This window comes from Herpailurus yagouaroundi, unplaced genomic scaffold (assembly GCF_014898765.1).
Source record: "Herpailurus yagouaroundi ecotype Mexico unplaced genomic scaffold, PumYag 28, whole genome shotgun sequence".
Taxonomy (NCBI): domain Eukaryota; kingdom Metazoa; phylum Chordata; class Mammalia; order Carnivora; family Felidae; genus Herpailurus; species Herpailurus yagouaroundi.
Genome location: NW_024412376.1, coordinates 97,833,780 through 97,854,478, shown reverse-complemented (window position 1 = coordinate 97,854,478; position 20,699 = coordinate 97,833,780). Strand labels below are relative to the sequence as shown.

Here is a 20,699-nt window from a genome sequence, read left to right as displayed (position 1 = left end):
AAGTAGAAAATTCCAATTCCTCTGTGTACATATATTGTAGGAACATTGCATTTTGAGTGCAGTGTTCAATGTTGATTCCTTCCATTTTTGTACTTTGACTTTATATTATGTTCAATCAGATGAAATTACCATTTTTGCAGGTCAAAATCTATCAACTATCAGAAATTTGGTATGGATCAACCTAATCAAGGGGGTAGGGGTGTAGGTGATTATATTTATGGTATGTGATGGCAGTTTTATCATTTGAGTTTTGAAATCATAGCTACCATGACTTAACAAAGTCTTGTGAGAACATGGCATACGTACCAGAAGTGTGTGGACTGATTCAGTTATTGGAAATATTCCAATTAAAAATTTTTTAGAGTGTAGTTGACATACAATGTCACAGTAGTTTCAGGTATACAACATGGTGATTCAAGTTCTTTGTATGTTATGCTGTGCTCACAAGTGTAGATACCCATCTATCACCGTACAATGCTATTGCAATATCACTGACCATATTTCCTATGCTGTGCCTTTTATTCTGGTGACTTATCATTCTCATAACTGGAAGCTCGTATTTCCACTCCCCTTCACCCATTTGCCTATCTCCTACCCTCTCCCCTCTGGCAACCATGTTTGTTCTCTGTATTTATAGGTCTGATTCTGTTTTTTCAGCAAATAATGTCTTATATCAGTCATCAAATAGCTTCTGAGCTTACAATGGAAAGTTGACTTTATTATATAGTGATGAAATATCAATATTATAGATATTGGTATTTCAGTTTAATTTGCATTATTAATGATTTTTGGGTCCTGATGGCTTTTGCAAAGAGTTTTGCTTCCACTTTCCCCATATTACTGTTAATGAATATTTAATCAGAACAATTGTTGAATTTGTGGATAACTAGAGGGATGTGTAAATGGTAAATACATCATGGAATATGAGAGTTTACCTACAAAATGAGAAAATATCTATCCCTGAATTAGATATTGGCATAGTCTCTAAGACCTGAGCCAAAAATATTTGGTTTATCTGTGTATCAGAGCTATAAGCATAATGCAATATTTTTGTTAGGAATGCAAATACAGTGTTTTCCTGTATGTTTCATTTAGCAAATGTGGGAATTACTTTCCTTCTTTCCAAGTTTTTACTAGGGAAAAAATAAAGGATAACATGATAAGAATGTAAGCATAAGATAAATTTTTTCACTTATAATTTAGTATGTATTAAGATAGCAAACCATTTTATAGCTTTATTTAAATCGTCTGTCTTACTTTCTCAAAGTAATTCCCTTAACCAACGTTAAAATATTCTTTGAGAAAATAAATAGCTATAATTTATAAAATAAATTAGAAAAACTACAGTAAAGTATATATTAAGAAGATAGGGTTTTAAAATTCTGTTGTAAATGGAAACTACAGTTGTTACTTTTGCTCCTTAGACTTTGCCAACCTAAATGATCACCTGACCCCAGATATTTTGACCAAATTTAAATTGGTTAGGTGAAAGAAAAAGTCTTTGCAACTTTCCAATTTCAAGTAGTTTTCTACTGTATTCATTGTAAAGATTTATTGGAGTAGTATTGTATTTCTAAAGGAGCTAGTCAGCCAGGTTTGTGATATGGAAAATAATGTTTTTTCATATAACCTTATTAAGATTAGCACAAACTTTCCTGGTTTTAAGCAACTCACTACATTATTTAAAAATCTACATCAAAATAATATAGTATTTAGAAAATTTGTTTTTTAAATACAAATTTGTGATGGCTTCTTGATATTCATATGTATCAATATTTATAAACAAACACAATCAAATGAAATTTCAAAAATTCAAATGTAATGGCATTTCAAATCAACTTAGAACAAGAAAGATACTTAGAGGCCCATTTTTTTAAGTTTTTATTTTAATTATAGTTAAGTAACATACAGTGTTATATTAGTTTCAAGTGTATAATTATAGTGATACAACAGTTCCATACTTTACCCTGTGCTTATTTGTGATAAGTGCACTCCTTAGTCCCCATCACCTATTTAATCCATTCCCCTACCCACCTCCCTTCTGGTAACCATCTGATTGTTCTCTATAATTAAGAGTCTGTTTCTTGGTTTGATTCTCTCTCTTCTTATTTTTTTCCCTTTGCTTGTTTGTTTTGTTTCTTAAACTCGACATATGAGTGAAATCATATGGTATTTGTTTTTCTCTTACTGATTTATTTTTCTTAGCATAATACTCTAGCTCCATCATGTTGTTGCTAATGGCAACATTTCATTTCTTTTTATGGCTGAATAATATTCCATTATATATTAAAATTGAATATATATATAATATATATACATATATATGTATATATTCTATATAGATATAGATATAGATGAATAGATAAGGAAGCCATCTCTTCTTTATGCATTCATTAGTTGATGCACACTTGGGATGTTTCCATATCTTGGCTATTATGAATAATGCTCCTGTAAACATAGGAGTGCATACATCCCTTTGAAATAATGTTTTGATATTCTTTGGGCAAATACCCAGCAGTGTGACTGGGTAGTTCTTTTTTAACTTTTAGATGAAACTCCATACTATTTTGCACAGTGGGTGCATCAGTTTGCATTCCCAGCAGCAGTGGAAGAGGGTTCCTTTTTTTCCACATCCACACCTATTGTTTCTTGTGTTGCTGATTTTAGCTCTTCTAAGGGTTGTGAAGTAATACCTCATTGTAGTTTTGATTTGCATTCCCCTGTTGATAAGTGATAATGAGCATCTTTTCATGTGTCTGTTGGCCATCTGTATGTCTTCTTTGTGTCCGTGTCTTCTATGAATTTTTTAATCAGATTATTTGGTTTTGGAGTGTTGAGTTTGATAATTTCTTTATGTATTTTGGATACTAACCCTTGATCAGATAAGTCATTTCCAAGTATCTTCTCTAATTTTGTAGGTTGGCTTTTAGTTTTGTTGATTATTTCCTTCACTGTGCAGAAGCTTTTTATTTTGATGTAGTCCCAATAGTTCATGTTTGCTTTTGTTTCCCTTGCCTCAGGAGACATATACAGAAAGAAGTTGCTACAGTTGATGCCAAAGAGGTTATTGCCTATCCTCTCCTCTAAGATTTTTATAGTCTCCTGGTTCACATTTAGGTCTTTCATCTATTTTGAATTTATTTTTGTGTATGGCTTACAAAGTCATCCTGTTTCATTCTCTGCATGTTGCTTCAACATCATTTGTTGAAGAGACTTTTTCCCATTGGACATTCTTTCCTGCTTTGTCATAGATTAATTGACTGTATAGCTGTGAGTTTATTTCTGGATTTTCTATTCTGTTCTGTTGATCTATGTTTGTATTTTTGTGCCAAATACCATACTGTTTTGATCACTACATCTTTGTGGTATAATTTGAAGTCTGGAATTGTGATCTTCCAGCTTTGCTTTGCTTTTTCAAGATTTTTTTGGTTATTCGGGGTCTTTTGTGATTTCATACAAATTTTAGTATTATTTGTTCTAGCTCTGCAAAAAATGCTGGTGGTATTTTTATAGGGATTACATTAAATGTGTAGATTGCTTTGGATAGTACAGACAGTTTAACAATATTTGTTCTTCCAATCCATGGGCATAGAATGTTTTTCCATTTCCTTGTTTCATCTTCAGTTTCTTTCATCAGTGTTTTATTGTTTTTAGTGTATAGATCTTTAACCTCTTTGGTTAAGTTTTTTTTTTTTAATTTTTTTTTTAACGTTTATTTATTTTTGAGAAAGAGAGAGACAGAGCATGAACGGGGGAGGGTCAGAGACAGAGGGAGACACAGAATCTGAAACAGGCTCCAGGCTCTGAGCTGTCAGCACAGAGCCCGACGCGGGGCTCGAACTCATGGACTGCGAGATCATGATCTGAGCCAAGTCGGCTGCTTAACCGACTGAGCCACCCAGGCGCCCCTGGTTAAGTTTATTCCTAGGTTTTAGTGCAGTTGTAAATGGGATTGTACTGTTTTAGTGCAGTTGTAAATGGGATTGTTTCCTTAATTTCTCTTTCTGCTGCTTAATTATTGGTGTATAGAAATTCAATAGATTTCTGTACATTGATTTTGTACCCTGTGAATATGTGTATCAGTTATAGCAGTTTTTTGATGGAGTCTTTCAGGTTTTCTATATATAGTATTATGTCATCTGCAAATAGTGAAAGTTTTAATTCTTCTTTGCTGATTTGGATGCCTTGTATTTCTTTTTGCTGTCTGATTGTTGTGGCTAGGACTTCCAGTACTATGTTAAATAACAGTGATGACAGTGGATATACCTGTCTTGTTCCTGATGATAAAGGAAAAGCTCTCAGTTTTCCCTCCTTGAGGATGATATTAGCTGTGGGTTTTTCATAGATGGTCTTATTATGTTGAGGTATGTTCCCTACGAAACTGCTTTGTTTAGGGTTTTTATCATGAATTGGTGTTGTACTTTGTCAAATTCTTTTTCTGCATCAATTGAAATGATCATATGGTTCTTATCCTTTTTCTTATTAATGTGGTGTGTCACATTGATTGATTTGCAAATACTGAACCACCCGGGTAACCCAGGAATAAATCCCACTTGATCCTGGTGAATGATTTTTTAAAATGTATTTTCGGATTGAGTTTGCTAGTATTTAATTGAGAATTTTTACATCCATGTTCATCTGGGATATTGGCTTGTGGTTCTCTTTTTTAGTGGAGTCTATCTGATTTTGATATCAGGGTAATGCTGGCCTCATAGAATGAATTTGGAAGTTTTCCTTCCTTTTCCATTTTTTGGAATAATTTGAGAAGTATAGGTATTAACTCTTCTTTAAATGTTTGGTAGAGGGAGCCTGGATAGCTCAGTCAATTAGGCGACTGACTTTTGGTTTCAGCTCAAGTCATGATCTCATGGTTCATGGGATCGAGCCCTGCATTGGGCTCTGCGTTGACAGTGCAGAGCCTACTTGGGATTCTCTGTCTTCCTCTTTCCTTGTCCCTCCCCCACCTCAAAATAAATAAATAAATCTTAAAAAAATCTTTGGTAGAATTCACCTGTGAAGCCACCCCAACCTGTACCTTTGTTTGTTTGGAGTTTTTTGATTACCGATTCAATTTATTTGCTGGTTATTGGTCTGTTCAAGTTTCTATTTCCTCCTGTTTCAGTTTTGGGAGATTATGTTTCTAGGACTTTCTCTATTTCTTCCAGGTTGTGCAGTTTGTTGGCATATAATTTTTCATAGTATTCTCTTATGATTGTATTTCTGTCATGTTTGTCATTATTTCTCCTCTATCATTTGTGATTTTATTTACTTCTGTCCTTTCTTTTTTTTCTGATAAGTCTGACTAGAGGTTTATCAATTGTATTGTTTTTTTCTAAGAACCAACCCCTGGTTTCATTGATCTACTCTATTTATTTCTGCTCTAATATTTATTATTTCCTTCCTTCTTCTGGTTTTAGGTTTCATTTTTCCCCCTAGCTCCTTTAGGTATAATGTTAGTTATTTGATATTTTTTTCTTGCTTCTTGATGTAGGCCTGATGTAGGCCTGTATTGCTATAGACGTCGCTATTAGAATGACTTTTGCTACATCCTAGAGGTTTTGGACTATTGTGTTTTCATTTTCATTTGTTTCCATGTACTTTTTAAATTTCTTTTTTGATTCCCTGGTTGATCCATTCATTGTTAATAGAACGTTATTTAACCTCCATGTAGTTGTGGTCTTTCCAGAGTTTTTCTTCTTGTTGACGTCTAGTTTCATAGCATTGTGGTAAAAAAAAAAATATGCATGGTATGATTTTGATCTTCTTGAATTTGTTGAGGTTTATTTTGTGGGCTACTGTGTGATCTATTACGGAGAATTCCATGTGCACTTGAAAAGAATGTGTACTGGGTTCTTTTAGGATGGAATGTTCTGAATATGTTTCTTAAATCCATATTATCCGGTGTGTCACTCAAAACCATTGTTTCCTTGTTGATGTTCTGTCCATTGATGTAGGTGGGTGGTAAAGTCCCCTACCATTATTGTATTATTATTGATTAGTTCCTTTATGTTTGTTATTAGCTGTTTTATATATGTGGGTGTCCTGTATTGTGTGAATAAATATTTACAATTATTATAACTTTTTGTTAGATTGTCCCCTTTATTATTATTCAGTGTCCTTATTTGTCTCTTGTTATAGTCTTTGTTTTAAAGTCTATTTTGTCTAATCCAGGTGTTGATACTCTGGCTTTCTTTTGATATTCATTTGCATGACAAATGTTTTGCCATCCTATAACTTTCCATCTGCAGGTGTTTTTAGGTCTAAAATTGGCAGCATATAATTGGGTCTTGTTTTTTTAACCATTCTGTCACCCTCTGTCTTTTGATTGGACCCTTTAGTCCATTTCCATTCAAAGTAATTATTGATAGATATGTATTTATTGCCATTTTATTACTTGTTTTGTGGTTGTTACCCAAGATTTTCTCTGATCCTTTCTTGTCTTTCTCCCTTTCATATTTTGCTGATTTTCTTTAGTGATGTATTTGAAGTCCTTTTTCTTTATTCATTGCATATTTATTAGTGGTTTTGATATATGATTACCATCAGGTTTATATATAACTTTGAGACCCATTTTAATAATATTAATAATTCAGTGCAACCAACTATTATGAACACTTACTAAGAATATTCAGTTGGCTAATTTCTTCTCAGTAATCAGCAAAATAGATGAATAAAACACAATCCTTGCCTTGTAGATGATAACACTCTAGAAGTTATGATCAGCATATTTTTCTTTTTATAACAGTTTTATTTGGGTACAATTTACATACCCACTTTATACATACATAATTTACATAGTTTAATACACTTTTATGTGTACAGTTTGATGAGTTTGGCATATATATATGTATATATATATATATATATATACATGCATATATATATATGAAATATTTTGAAGTAACTGTCACCCCATATAAAATATATAATATTCCTTTCACCCTAGAAATTTCCCTTGTGATTCTATGTAGTCACCTCTGGCTCCAAACAATGATTGTTCTGATTTTTTTTCCCACCATAGACTAATGTTGCCTATTCCAGAAATGTTTTATGAATGAAAACATATAGTAATTAGGAGACAATGCTCCAACTATATCACAATTCTGCATGTCTGTGAGCAGTGGTAATGACTGCTTTTGTTCCAGGACCATTTTTCCAAATATGTTTGTATAGTGAATAACCTTGGAAGGTAGAGGTAATGTCTTCCTCCTGGGAAAAGACCAGGTTTATTATTGTGCAGTGTGTTAAAGATAATGTATCCCTGTGGGGCAAATGTCAGGTAAGCTTGCTGCCCATTGTAATAGATTCAGATTCCCAAAGTTCCCACATTCCTCTCCTGTAACACAATTCACTGTGCAAGTGTGATACTCTGACTAATCGTATTGCTTTGAGTAATAAAGTCTTTTGTCTCTGACCCAGCAGTCTCATATCTTATGCCAGCAAACATGAAACTTATAAGCTTATTCACTGTATGAAATCTCAAATCTTTCCCAGTTCTTGACAACAGTATGTATTCTTTTGTGTCCGCTTTCTTTAGTTTAGCATAATGTTTTTAAACACTGTTCATGTTGTTTCACAAATTAATAATTAGTTTCTTGTATTGCCAAGTTGTACTAATTGCATGATTATATCAAATTGGTTTATGTTCCCTTGTTGATGGGAACATTTGGGTTGGCAACAGTCTGGAAGTCAAGATCAGCACATTTTCTAAGTAATAGTTATTATACCATGTAATTCAATAGAGATATTTATAAAATGCTATTATAGTACAGAAGAAGGAGTGATTAATTATGAAAAAGTAAATTTCATGGATGAGTTGACATTTGAGGTGGAATTGAAGAATGAGTCTATTCTCTTCTTTAGAGTATAGAAGGCCTGGCTTAGTGCCCTATTTCAAAGAAATCAGTTTTATTCAAATTTCTAGTCTTGGGATTTTTATATATGTACTTCTATGAGTAAGACATTTTTTCCCAAAAAGTTATATGCTCCATTTGAAAGTGAGAGAGGTGACTCTTCTGTTTTTAAGCATGCTCAGAACTTTATTTAACTCTTCCTTCAGGTCATCAGCATGATGTCACTAATGGCACTATAATGTTTTGAGGGGTTAGTTCCACCCTCCTCCATATTTAATGAATGAATAGTAATTTAACTAATATGAGTTTCTGTATTCCCAATATTATGTAGATAGTAAGATTATCTTTAGGAAATACTGCTATTTTTATAATTTACAAACTATACTCTAAGTAGGTGTACTAAATAGTTTGTGCTACAAACTAAATAAGTGTACTTATTTGGAAACTATAGTTTCAAAGGCTCTGAATGTGTGATCTTTCCCCCAAGCATAAAGCTGTCTTGCAGCCCCTCCTGTGTAGACATCCTCAAACAGTCCAACCCACACTCCAGTCTTCACCCTGTCAGTGGCTTACCACAGACAAGTCTTGCTTCAGCAGACTGTTGGTGAGAGAAAGCTTAGTTCTATACATTTTGACTAATTATAATTCTTGAATCTTTGTCTTTCATATTTTTTCTTCTAATAAATTGGTCTCCCTTAGAAATATTTGTTTTGGGCTAACTGTATATCTAATATTAAGGGGCCTCTAAAAGAAACAAAACTTTTGGTATAATTTTATAATTTATTAAAGAGATAAAAGTAATATATGTGAAATAACTAAAAGCTAACGATGTTATTGACAATAAGTGCATTGAATTAATTGGTAATTGAAAGGCATACAGATAGTGGTTGAGTGTAGAATCTAAAACCAAACTGCCTGGTTTGAATTCTAGCTCTATTATTTACTAGCTGTGTGACCTTGCAAGAGTTATTTGACTGCTTTGGACCATCTGTAAAATGAATGATAATAACAGCATCTACCTCACATGGTAATTGTGAAGATTATGTGAGTCAAAATGTATATAGCATTTATGATATTGCCTGGTACACAGTAAGCAATATATGTGTTTGCTGTTGATGTTGATAATGATGATGATTTTAGTTGTAGTCAGTTCCAAGAAGAAAGAGGTAAGAATAAGCACTGTGTGTTTGGGTTAAATTTAGTACACAGGTTTTGGTGACTGCTTCACAGGGCATTTGTTGGGGGAGTAATGAACAATAAATTGGGAAAGTAAACAGAGTTAGATTATGGCAAATTGAAAATGAGCTAAGTTTAAACAGGGTGTGCTATGCAGCCAGCACCTGTTAAAGGTTCTGGACCATATAAAATACGTATTTGGAATTATCAGTTTGGCAGTGGCACTGAGAGAAGGGCCCTTAGAAGCATGAAATTGAAGTTTAGAATGAAGTCATCATCTACATGTGAGGCAAAGGGATGGTGATGAGAACCGAACAAAGCTAGTTAGGGCAGAGGGAATGGGGAGGATAGGGAAAAATAATATTTTAGTAGGGGATCAGGAAGAATATCATCACCTGTCGGTATAGCTAGGAAAGAGAAAATTATGAATGAATCTGAATTATTTAGCATTCTGTTAATGATAAAAATCATGACAGATGACCTTGAAGCATTATAAGAATGGCTTCTGGATCTCAAAGCAGCCTGAATTGTGTTTACAATATTTTTGATGATAAGTGTGATTGTTTTTCCTAGTTAATTGAAAATTGGCCATCTATTCATGTTATACAAGACAGCATTTAAAAAAAAAGCATGAATGGACTTCATATTTGATTAACTTGAATGTTACATTTCATAACCATATTGGGAAGTAGAATTTTCTACAATCCTTAAATTTGTTTCATGATTTCTTTTTACTCTAAGATTGTAATTTAAGTTGTGCTAATACTTGAATTTTTATGCGACCCTTTATATGATATTTTCATCTTATGTTTAAATTCTTGAAATCCTAAAGCAGCTCTATGAGAAGTAAATACGATTAGTGTATTTCCTCAAGGGTCTGTTAATTTTGTGTTAACATGTTTTTATAACAATGTTAATTTATGGTATAATAAATATTTGAGTGCCTACTTTTGTTCCGTTATCACTTTATTTGTTGTTTCATTTTTTAGAAATGCTAATAAGTAAAGGTAGTGGTCTATATAAGGTTATGGTGTTAAGTACTAAGCAATGTAGTTTAGTGAGGAAACAAAAGGAAAGAAAATCTTCACAATCCAGAGTAAAATAATACCTGTTCAAATATTTCTTAGGTTTATGGCTTGAACAAGCCACCTTTGCCTCTTGGATCATATATATAGCAGAGACATCAGCCGCATTTCTTAAAGATTGTTTACCAAGATTATATGAAATTATATGGATTACATGGAGTTTGTGAAAGCCTTATGTATAAATATTGATGATGATGATTATTATTTGCAAGATAATGTGTTAAGAATGTCAAAATATGATGGATTCCAATTCTTACTGTTGCCATAACTCCTTGTCTTTTCTTTCTCTCAGACAATTCCATTGCCACTTAAAAGCATTCTTGCTTAACATCTGTTCACCTTTATTTTTTCTCTCAATCCCCCATTTTTCCCATGAAAGGTAAGCTTGGGATTTGCATGAGTAATTTTCCAGTGTCTAGGGAGGCCTAACTGAGCTAACCTCGTGACTACAGATGTCAGCACCTGGAGTGAGAGAATATGTGTTAGTCATGCTGTAATAAAACCCTTAGGAGTTATAACGTTGTGCTTTTCCAACTAAAATGACACTGTGCTCTATGGTTTCATTTTTAAAGGCAAAATGGACCTTGTCACTTTCACTGCTAGTTTTGTCTTCATAAAGGACTAAGCACTGAGCCTGACTTTTTTCCCCTGGGTTGAGAACATCAGTTGTGCTGCAGCATGGCTGGGCTTTATTTGCTGGCCTCTGCAAGGAAGGGAGAAGCAGCAGCTTCTGAGCTCTTCCCCCGACTGCTTTCAAGCTGCTGAAAGGGAAAGAGCAGCAGATCAATGTGGCAAAAGCTTCATGTGGAAAGGTCTGCCAAGTATTAGAATGTTAAAAGTAAAAACTCAAAATGAAATATATGAGCATAATATTAATATAAGCATAAATAAGACTATGCATAATAACATTTATATATCTATCCATTCATATAGACATATCTATAGCAATAGATCTAGATATGTAGACATATGGATCTATATGTGTGTCTCCAGGTATTTGATTTTGCCCTAAAAAATGAATGGCATTTATTACTCAGATCACTCTTTCTTATGGAATTTTTGAAAGTATAGGTCTTCGCTAGAGTTTTTTTTTAATTTATTTTGAGAGAGAGTGTGTGAAAGAGAGAGAGCACGTGTGTGCTCAAGAGGGGGAGGAGCAGAGAGAGATGGGGGAAGAGAGAATCCCAAGCCAGTTCCATGTTCAGTGAGGAGGCTGACTATGGGGCTCAGGCTCATGAAATGAGAGATCATGACCTGAGCTGAAATCAAGAGTCAGAGACTGAACGAACCGAGCCACCAGCTAGAATTTATTTTTATGTAATATTTAAGAAGCAGTTTAGAGTAGTGGTTAAGAAAAATGTTTCTACAGCCACACTGCCTAGGTTCAAATGCATTTTTTTTTAAATTTTTAAAAATGTTTTATTTATTTTTGAGACAGAGAGAGACAGAGCATGAACAGGGGAGGGGCAGAGAGAGAGAGGGAGACACAGAATCTGAAGCAGGCTCCAGGCTCTGAGCTGTCAGCACAGAGCCTGATGCAGGGCTCAAACTCACAAACCATGAGATCATGACCTAAGCCGAAGTTGGACGTTTAACCCACTGAGCCACCCAGGTGACCCTGCATAGTTGTTTTTAAATAGCCACTTATCAGTGGTAGTACTGTAGGTATCTTCCAGTACCTTAGTTTTTCCATCTGTAAAGTACAATTAATAACTATACTTACCTCCCAGAGTTGTGAAGATTAAATATATATATATATATATATATGTATATGTATACATATATCACTTAGAATAGTGAGCTGAGTATATGTAAACCTTATATATCATTTATTAAGCAAGTAAAACTCATATTTCTATCTAAAAGTAAAAAGAATGTCATATACAGAATTCAGTAGTAGTTAATGTTTTTTGTAGTCTTCTAAATTAAGGCATGGCATTTTCAAATAAAATGATAGGATGGTAAATTAGCACAGCAATTCAATAAAGGGCCAGAAATAGAACAGGACTCCTAATCTATTTATTACCCTTTTATCTTTAGAAGTATTAACTGTAACTGAACTAGAAAAATTTTCCTACTAATCATGTCACTTCTAGAAGTACAATGTTATTAAAAGGCCATTTTGAAGAATCATGATATTTTAGAATTAGCAGAAACTTTAGATATCAAATTGTTCATTCAGTCTCTTGATCTTGGAGATCAGAGAACTGAGGTGAAGAAAATCAAATGACTTTCTCAAGGTCAGGTAACTAATTCCAAAGCCGTGTTTACTAACTTCTAGTATCACTATCCAGTGAATAATAGAATTTGCTTTTCTTTGGTGTCTTTTTTAGTAAGCGATATATGTTGTATAATTTTTTATTTTGATATACTTTAACACTTACAAAAAAGTTATAAGAATAGTACTAGGAACTCCTAGACACCCTTTACCCAGATTTACCAACTGTTTATGTTCTGTTTCATTTGTTGTATATATATGTCTGTCTGTTTATGATTTTATTTTTGAGTTTTTTGAAAATAAATTGGAGACATCTTATCCCTTTATAAATACTGAGTATGCATTTCCTAAGAGCAACTGCAATTATCAATAACTGAAATGAGAGAATTTAACATTGATACAATAATCTAATCTAATCAAGTTTATGTTTAAATTTTATCAATTTTCCCAGTAATACCCCCTTTCTTTAAAATAATTTTTTTCGGGGTGGCACCTGGGTGACTCAGTTGGGTAAGTATCCGACTGTGGCTCAGGTCATGATCTTGCAGTTCATGAGTTCAAGCCCTGTATTGGCCTGTCTGCTGTCTGCACAGAGCCCTCTTTAGATCCTCTGCCCTTTCTCTCTCTGCCCCTCCCCCACTTGCTCGCACGCTCTCTCTCCCTCTCTCTCTCTCACAAAAATAAATAAACATTAATTTTGTTTTATTTGAATATAATTGACACACAATGTTACATTAGTTTCAGGTGTACAATATAGCGATTCAGCTTCTCTATATGTTATGCTATGCTAAGTTACCATCTGTCATGATGCAACACTATGATAGTACCATTGACTGTATTCTCTATGCTGTGCTTTTATTCCCCTGACTTACTCATTCCGTAACTAGAAGCCTGTATTTCCCATGCCCCTTCCCTTATTTTACCAATCCCTCTACTTCCCTCCCTCTGGCAACCATAAGTTTGTCCTTTGTATTTATAGGTCTGATTCTGCTTTCTGTTTATTTTTCTAATTAGATTCCACATATGATTGAAATCATATGATATTTCTTTCTTAGTATGACTTATTTCACTTAGCATAATAATAGCTTTTAGGTCTATCTATGTTGTTGCAAATGACACAGTCTCATCCTTTTTTATGTCTGTGTAGAATTCATTGTATTTATATACCAGATCTTCCTTATCCCTTTGTCTATTGATGGACACTTAGGTTTCTTCCATATCATGGCTATTGTAAATAATGCTACAATAAGCATACGGGTGCATGTATCTTTTCAAATTAGCGTTTTTGTTTTGTAAATACCCAGTAGTGGAATTATTGGATCATGTGGTATTTTTATCTTTAATTCCACACTGTTTTTCACAGCGGCTGTACTAATTTACATCTCCACCGTGTATGAGGGTTTCTTTTAATCCACATCTTTGCCAATATTTGTAATTTCTTGCTTTTTTTATTTTAGCCATTCTGACAGGTATGAGGTGATTGCTCATTGTTGTTTTGATTTTCATTTCCCTGATTATTAGTGATGTTGAGCATCTTTTCATGTTTCTGTTTGCCATCTATATGTCTTCTTTGGAAAAATGTATATTCAGGTCCTGTGTTCTTTTTTTAATTCAATTGGGTTTTTTTTTGTGTTGAGTTGTAGAAGTTCTTTATATATTTTGGACATTAACCCCTTATCAGATATATCATTTGCAAATATCTTCTTTCTATTCAGTAAGTTGCTTGTTTGTTTTGTTCATGATTTCTTTTGCTATGCAAAAGCTTTTTATTTTGGTATAGTCCCAATGGTTTATTTTTGCTTTTGTTTCTCCTGCCTTAGGAGACATCTAAAAAAATGTTGCTAGGCCCAATGTCAGAGAAATTACTGCCTGTGTCCTCTTCTTGGATTTTTATGGTTTCAAGCCTCAAATTTAGGTCTTTAATCCATTTTGCATTTACTTTTGTGTATGGGGTTAGAAAGGGGTCCAGTTTCATTTTTTTACATGTAGCTGTCCAGTTTTCCCAGCACCATTTATTGAAGAGACAGTCTTTTCTCATTGTATATTTTTGCCTTCTTTGTTATAGATTAATTGACCATGTAAGCTTGGGTTTATTTATGGACTCTCTATTCTGTTCCTTTGATCTACATGTCTATTCTTGTGCTAGTATCCTACTGTTTTGATTACTACAACTTTTTAGTATATCTTGAAATCTGCAATTTTGTTATCTCAAGCTTTGTTTTTCTCTCTCAAGATTGCTTTGACTATTCGTTTTTCTGTGTGGTTCCATAGAAATTATAGTATTATTTTTTTTAGTTCTGTGAAGGATACTGTTGGTACTTTGATATGGATTGCATTGAATCTGTAGATTACTTTGTGTAGTATGGATATTTTAACAATATTAATTATTCCAATCCATGGGCATGGAGTATCTTTCATTTGTTTGTGTCATCTTCAATTTCTTTCATCACTCTTTTCTAGTTTTCAGAGTACAAATATTTCACCTCCTTGATTAAGTTTATTTTTAGGGTTTTTTTTTTTTTCTTTGGTTCAATTGTAAATGGAACAGCTTTCTTAATTTCTCTTTCTGCTGTTTCATTAGTATATGGAAACAGTACTGATTTCTAGGTATTAGTTTTATATCCTGAAACTTTACTGAATTAATTTATTTATCCTAGTGGGTTTTTGGTGGAGTCTTCAGGATTCTCTATTTATAATATCATGTCAACTGCAAATAGTGACAGCTTAACTTCTTTTTTACCAATATGGATGCCTCTTATTTCTTTTTCCTGTCTCATTGTTGTGACCAGGACTTCCAATTCTACGTTGAATAAAAGTGTGTAATGCCCCATTTCTTTCTCTATTTTTTTCCAAGATCCAAGCCAGGGTCAAGCCTTGTGTTTAGTTGTCAGTCATGTCTCTTTAATGTATTTTCATTTGGAGCAATCTCTTACCTTTTTCTTTTGGCTTATCTTGATATTTTTGAAGAATACAGACTAGTTATTTTGTATAATGTCTCCCAGTTTGAGTTTGTGGAATGTTTCATCATGATTAGTTTGAGGTGATGCATTTTTGGTGGAACTACCACAAAAGTGATAGATAATGTGTCCTTCTCTGAGCATCACATCAGGAGGTGGAGTGATGTTAGCTTATTCTAACACTGATGGTGTAAACTTTGATCACATTGGGTCTTCCAGGTTTCTCTGCAGAAAAGTTTCTATTTTACCCTTCCTAAATAATAGTTAATTTGTGGGAGATACTTTGAGATTATAGAAATATCTTTCCCCCACCAAATTTTTACATATTAATTTTTATATCCATTGATAATTTGTAACTTTATTATTGTGTCCGTATTTACTAATTGACATTCTACTAGAAAACAGAGACTTCTCACTTCTTCAATTTGTGTATTTGTTTAGTTGCTTATCTATCTATCTCATGTATTCTTGCTTTATTCTACAGGTATCATCTATTACTATCATTGATCATTCAGACACTTAAATTGTCCTACATTGGGCCAGTGAGAACCATTTTAAACTGGCTTCTGTGTTCTTTTGCTATTTTCCCATCATACTTGAGTATTTTCTTACTTTCTGGTACATGTTATTCTAGGATCATCTTGTTCTTTTTTTGACCAAGCTGTGGAATAACCTTTTTATCCAAGTAGCCATGATTACATTTCATAGTAAATGACATTTAAAAGTCAAGATCTAGACACAAGATGTACTCATTCATTGCCACTGATGTATCATTACTTCTAGGCCCTCTCAGTGAACAGCAGTGAATATATTTCTACAGTTATTTCTATATCTATGCATCTATCTACTAAAAACCATGATATGTTGTTCAAAGGGTACAGAAGTGCAGTTATATAGGATGAATAAGTCTAGAGATTTAATGTATAGCATGATGACTATAGTTAATAATACTTTATTGAATACTAGAGATTTGCTAAGAGTAGATTTCAGATGCTCTCATCATACACAGAAAATGATAACTGTGAGGAGATGATATGGTAATAGTTTGACTGTGGTCATCATTTCACCATGTATAGGCATACAAATCATCATATTGAACACCTTAAATATATACAATTTTTATTAAAAATAAAATAAAAACTATTAAGTCTATACTCATATCTATAATTCTGACTTCAAACCATTGGATACACTCTTTCTTCCCATTTCCATATTTGTAACTTTCTCTTCCAACAGTGAGAAACCTGGCTTCCCATGAGGTTCAACATATATATTTATTTGCTCAACTTGGAATACACAAAAAGTAATTTCATAATTGCTAACCTAAACCACAGCAGAAAGGAAATATACTAACTAGAATTCAATATTTTTCAGTTTTTCTGAGTAAAATTTATTAGAAAAATATAATTTGTTCACAAATCTCAAGTGTATAGTTCATGAGTTTAGATAAATGTCTACATCCATGTAATTCATGTCCCATCAAGATATAAGACATTTTCATTACCTTAGAAAGTCCCCTGTGCCCTTTCCCAGTCAATATCTGCCCCCTCAAGAGTAGCCATTTTTTTCTGATTTCTATCACCACAGACCCTTTTGGTATATTCTAAAACTTCTCCTGAATGGAATCATGATGTGTATATTCTTGTATCGGGCTTCTTTTATTCATTATAATGGCTATGGAATTCATCTATGTTGATATGTAGTAAAACCTTGGTTTGTGAGCATAACTTGTTACATGCTTATGATCCAAAGCACTTGTATGTCAAAGTGAATTTCAAGAACCATTGGTTCAGTTGTGATCATGTGACGTTCAACATCACGTACTATTTGTATTATAAGACATCACTCATTTATCAAGTTAAAGTTTATTAAAAAGTGTGTGTGTGGGGGGGGGGGTACCTGGGTGGTTCAGTTGGTTGAATGTCTTATGTCAGCTCAGGTCATGATTTAGCAGTTCATGAGTTCGAGCCCTGCATCAGGCTCTGTGCTGACAGCTTAGAGCCCGGAGCCTGCTTCAGATTCTATCTCTCTCTGCCTTTCGTCTGTGCTCTCTCTTTCTCAAAAATACATAAACATTAAAAAATAAATAAAATAAAATAACATTTATTAGAAATGTTTGCTCATCTTGCCCAATATTCACAGAACAATTTACTTGCAATCCAAGGTTTTACTGTATATGTACAGTTTGATTCTTGCTATTGCTAAAGAGTAGTTATAACTGGTTATGCCACAGTTTGTTCATCCACTCACTTGTTGATGAGCATCATTTGGGTTATATCTATTTGGGGCAAATATAAATAAAACTTCTATGAACATTTTTGTACAGATATTTTTGTGAACATATGAATTCCATTTCTCTTGGTTAAACATCTACAATTGCAACTGCTTATCATAGGTAGGATTATGTTTAATTTTGTGAGAAATTGCCAAACCTTTTATCAAAGTGGTTTTCCATTTATATTTTCAACAGCAATGTATGAAAATTCCAGTTGCTCGATATCCTCACCAACATTTGGTGGTGTTCAGTCTGCTTTTAACTTTGGCCACTTAACTATTCATGTAATGGTATCTCATTGTGATTTTAATATAGATTTCTCTGATTTCTAATGGTGCTGGGACTTTTTCATGACACTTTTGCACATTTGTATATCTTCTTTTGTGAAGTGTCTCTTTAATTTTTTCCCATTTCTTAACTTTTTGTGTTTTTACTATTGAGTCGTAGGAACCCTTTGTATACTATAGATATAGGTGTTTCAGTACAGACCTATGTTTTGCAAGTATTTCTTGACTGTCTAAATTGCCTATTCATTTTCTTAATTATATCTTTTGATGAGCAGATGTTTTTTTCTTTTAATAAAATCAAAATTATAAATTGTTATGGTTATTGTTTTCTGTATCTTTCTTAAAAATCACTTTCTTTCCCCAGGTTGTGAATTTATTCTGTTTTCTTCTCGAAGTTTTGCTTTTAAATTTAGGTCTAATATTCATCTTGAGTTAATTTTTGTGTATGATACAAGGTAGGAGAATCTCTATGTGTTATAAACCTAGATTTTTTATTATTTTAAAGAGAATTTTCCCAGAAGTATTTTCATTACGTATTTTTCCTTGGTTTCTAGGTGGCAAGTGAGTAAATCCAACTCAAACTAGATGGAGTAAACAAGAATTTGTTTGCTCACTTTGCTGGGAAGAGTAAGACATATCTCATAGAACCAAAGGCAGATACACAAAGGCCAGGACCTCAAGAAATAGAACTAGGATGGGTATTCTGGGACTCTTTCAGTTTGCTCACATCTGCTTGTCTCTGCACAGCATCATTTTGACAGCTTTTCTTTACAGGGCAGGGGAGATGAACGCTGTTAGCCTCGCATGCTCATCCTTCCAGTTTCTCTATAACTGTCCTGAGGAAGGACTCCACTTGGCACTGCTTCAGTCACATGCCCACTCCCTGGGCTGGTCACTGTTTTTGGAGAGCTTAGGAAGTCTGTATAATCATATCCAGGCACACCCGGTGGCAGTGGGATGGTACTACAGACTGAAACAACATGGCATGAGGGAGAGACGTTTCCCCAAAGATAGGCTTCAGGATGTTCCAAATAACATATGTCCTGCCATGCTTCCTATTTTTTTTAATATATGAAATTTATTGTCAAATTAGTTTCCATACAACACCCAGTGCTCATACCAAAAGATGCCCTCTTCAATGCCCATCACCTCCTCTCCCCTCCCTCCCACCCCCATCAACCAACCCTCAGTTTGTTCTCAGTTTTTAAGAGTCTCTTATGCTTTGGCCCTCTCTCCCACTCTAACCTCTTTTTTTTTTTTTTTTTTTTTTCCGATCCACACCAGCTTCCTATTTTTTTTTAAATGGCTTTTTATGTTTAGGATTTAGTTATTTTCACTGAACTGCTAATTACAATATTCAGGTGTGGTAAAGCTAAGTTTCAAACTAGAGTGTAAATTAATTAGATATTTTGAAGAACTAAAATGTGTTCAGATTATATGAGAATAATGATACCTCATCCAAGATCAAAGTTTAACACATCAAAGTCCATCATAATGTGAATGAGTCTGGATTAAGTAGAAGAGCAGTGAGATTTTTTTTCATGGTGACATCCGTCCACTTTCTTCAAATTCTAATGAAAAAATTGTATTGTCAGTACTTCAATGTAATAAACCATTGGGAAAGCAACTGTGGTTCAGTGATTAAGACAAGATTTATATACTCAGAGTACCTAGTAATTTTCCAGAGCTTATAAAGCAAGGCTGATGATGTTCACCCCACAGGATTAATTGACAAAGAAGAAACGGTCCTGATTGGAAGTCATTAAGTACTGCAAGGCTTGCACTTGAAGAAAACCTGAGACTTCCTTGTAGACAAATGACTATCTCAGCCAAAGTTACCTACTTGTTAAAGTATTTTCTTTGAAGTGTGGTTGAATAAAAAGCTGGCGCCTTAGAGACCCTTGAAATGATAATATAATCGACAACATATCTGATTTTTTGGGGTTGGACTCACTACAGAAAGGAATCTGACATTAAAAGTAGTATTTTATACAAGCTTTTATCTAAGCTTAAAAAGGTGCCATCAGGGGACAGAGATGGAGGAGCTTTACAAATGATAAATCCTGAAGTTATTTCCCGATTGTGGAGAGGACCCAGCTGAGAAAGTACCCTCCCCGCACCCCTGTCCCTAAGCCTGACTATCTTGCTCAACATTCCACTTGCTTTGGCCTGGCTCTTCCCATTCTTCCCACTGTGTACAAAAGCCCTCCTTCATTGCTGCCATTGTTCCCGCATTACTTTTCAGAGTTAGGTGTGGACAACCTCTTTGTTCCTTTGAGACAGCTTTCCAAAACAAAGTTTTACTAATGAGCTATGAGCGAGGGAGGGAAGGGAATCACAAAAGCTTAAAAATTGAGATGTTTATAAAAGAAGCTTTCTGATCCTATTTTTAAAGGTCTAGTCATAGATTGGAATAATTAATATAAAATAGGAACATCCACTTCTATTACCTTTTCCCTACTTAAGATCTGTTTTCTTCGTTCTTTGTGGCCATATGATACAATAGTTGCTGTGTTAGAGCTCTCTGTGAGCTATTAGGTCTTTCCATTAAAAAAGGTTGATTTCTATGTTTGCTTCAGGAGTACATATGCTAATATTGGGGCAATACAGAGAAGATAACATGGTCTCTGTGCGAAGATAGACATAGAAATTCATGACATGTTCCATGTTTTTATGTAATGCACAGCATGGTGACCATAGTTCATAATACTGCATTGCATATTTAAAAATAGCTAGGAGTTTGGATTCTGATAGTTCTCATCAAAAAAGAAACACATTTTTTGTAACTGACATGGTGATGGATGTTAACTGGACTTGCTGTGGTGATTATTTTGGAGTATATATGAAT

The 20,699-nt window shown here is 33.8% G+C and overlaps 1 protein-coding gene and 1 non-coding gene across 3 annotated transcripts in view; both read left to right on the top strand.

The window, feature by feature from the left end:
- The window catches only part of ARHGAP24 (Rho GTPase activating protein 24), a 662,096-nt gene that overhangs the window by 207,759 nt on the left and 433,638 nt on the right, over window positions 1-20,699 (top strand). The window lies entirely within an intron of this gene.
- On the top strand, window positions 20,422-20,524 carry LOC121040344 (U6 spliceosomal RNA). The gene has a single exon (XR_005795240.1). It is a non-coding gene; the product is annotated as a U6 spliceosomal RNA (small nuclear RNA).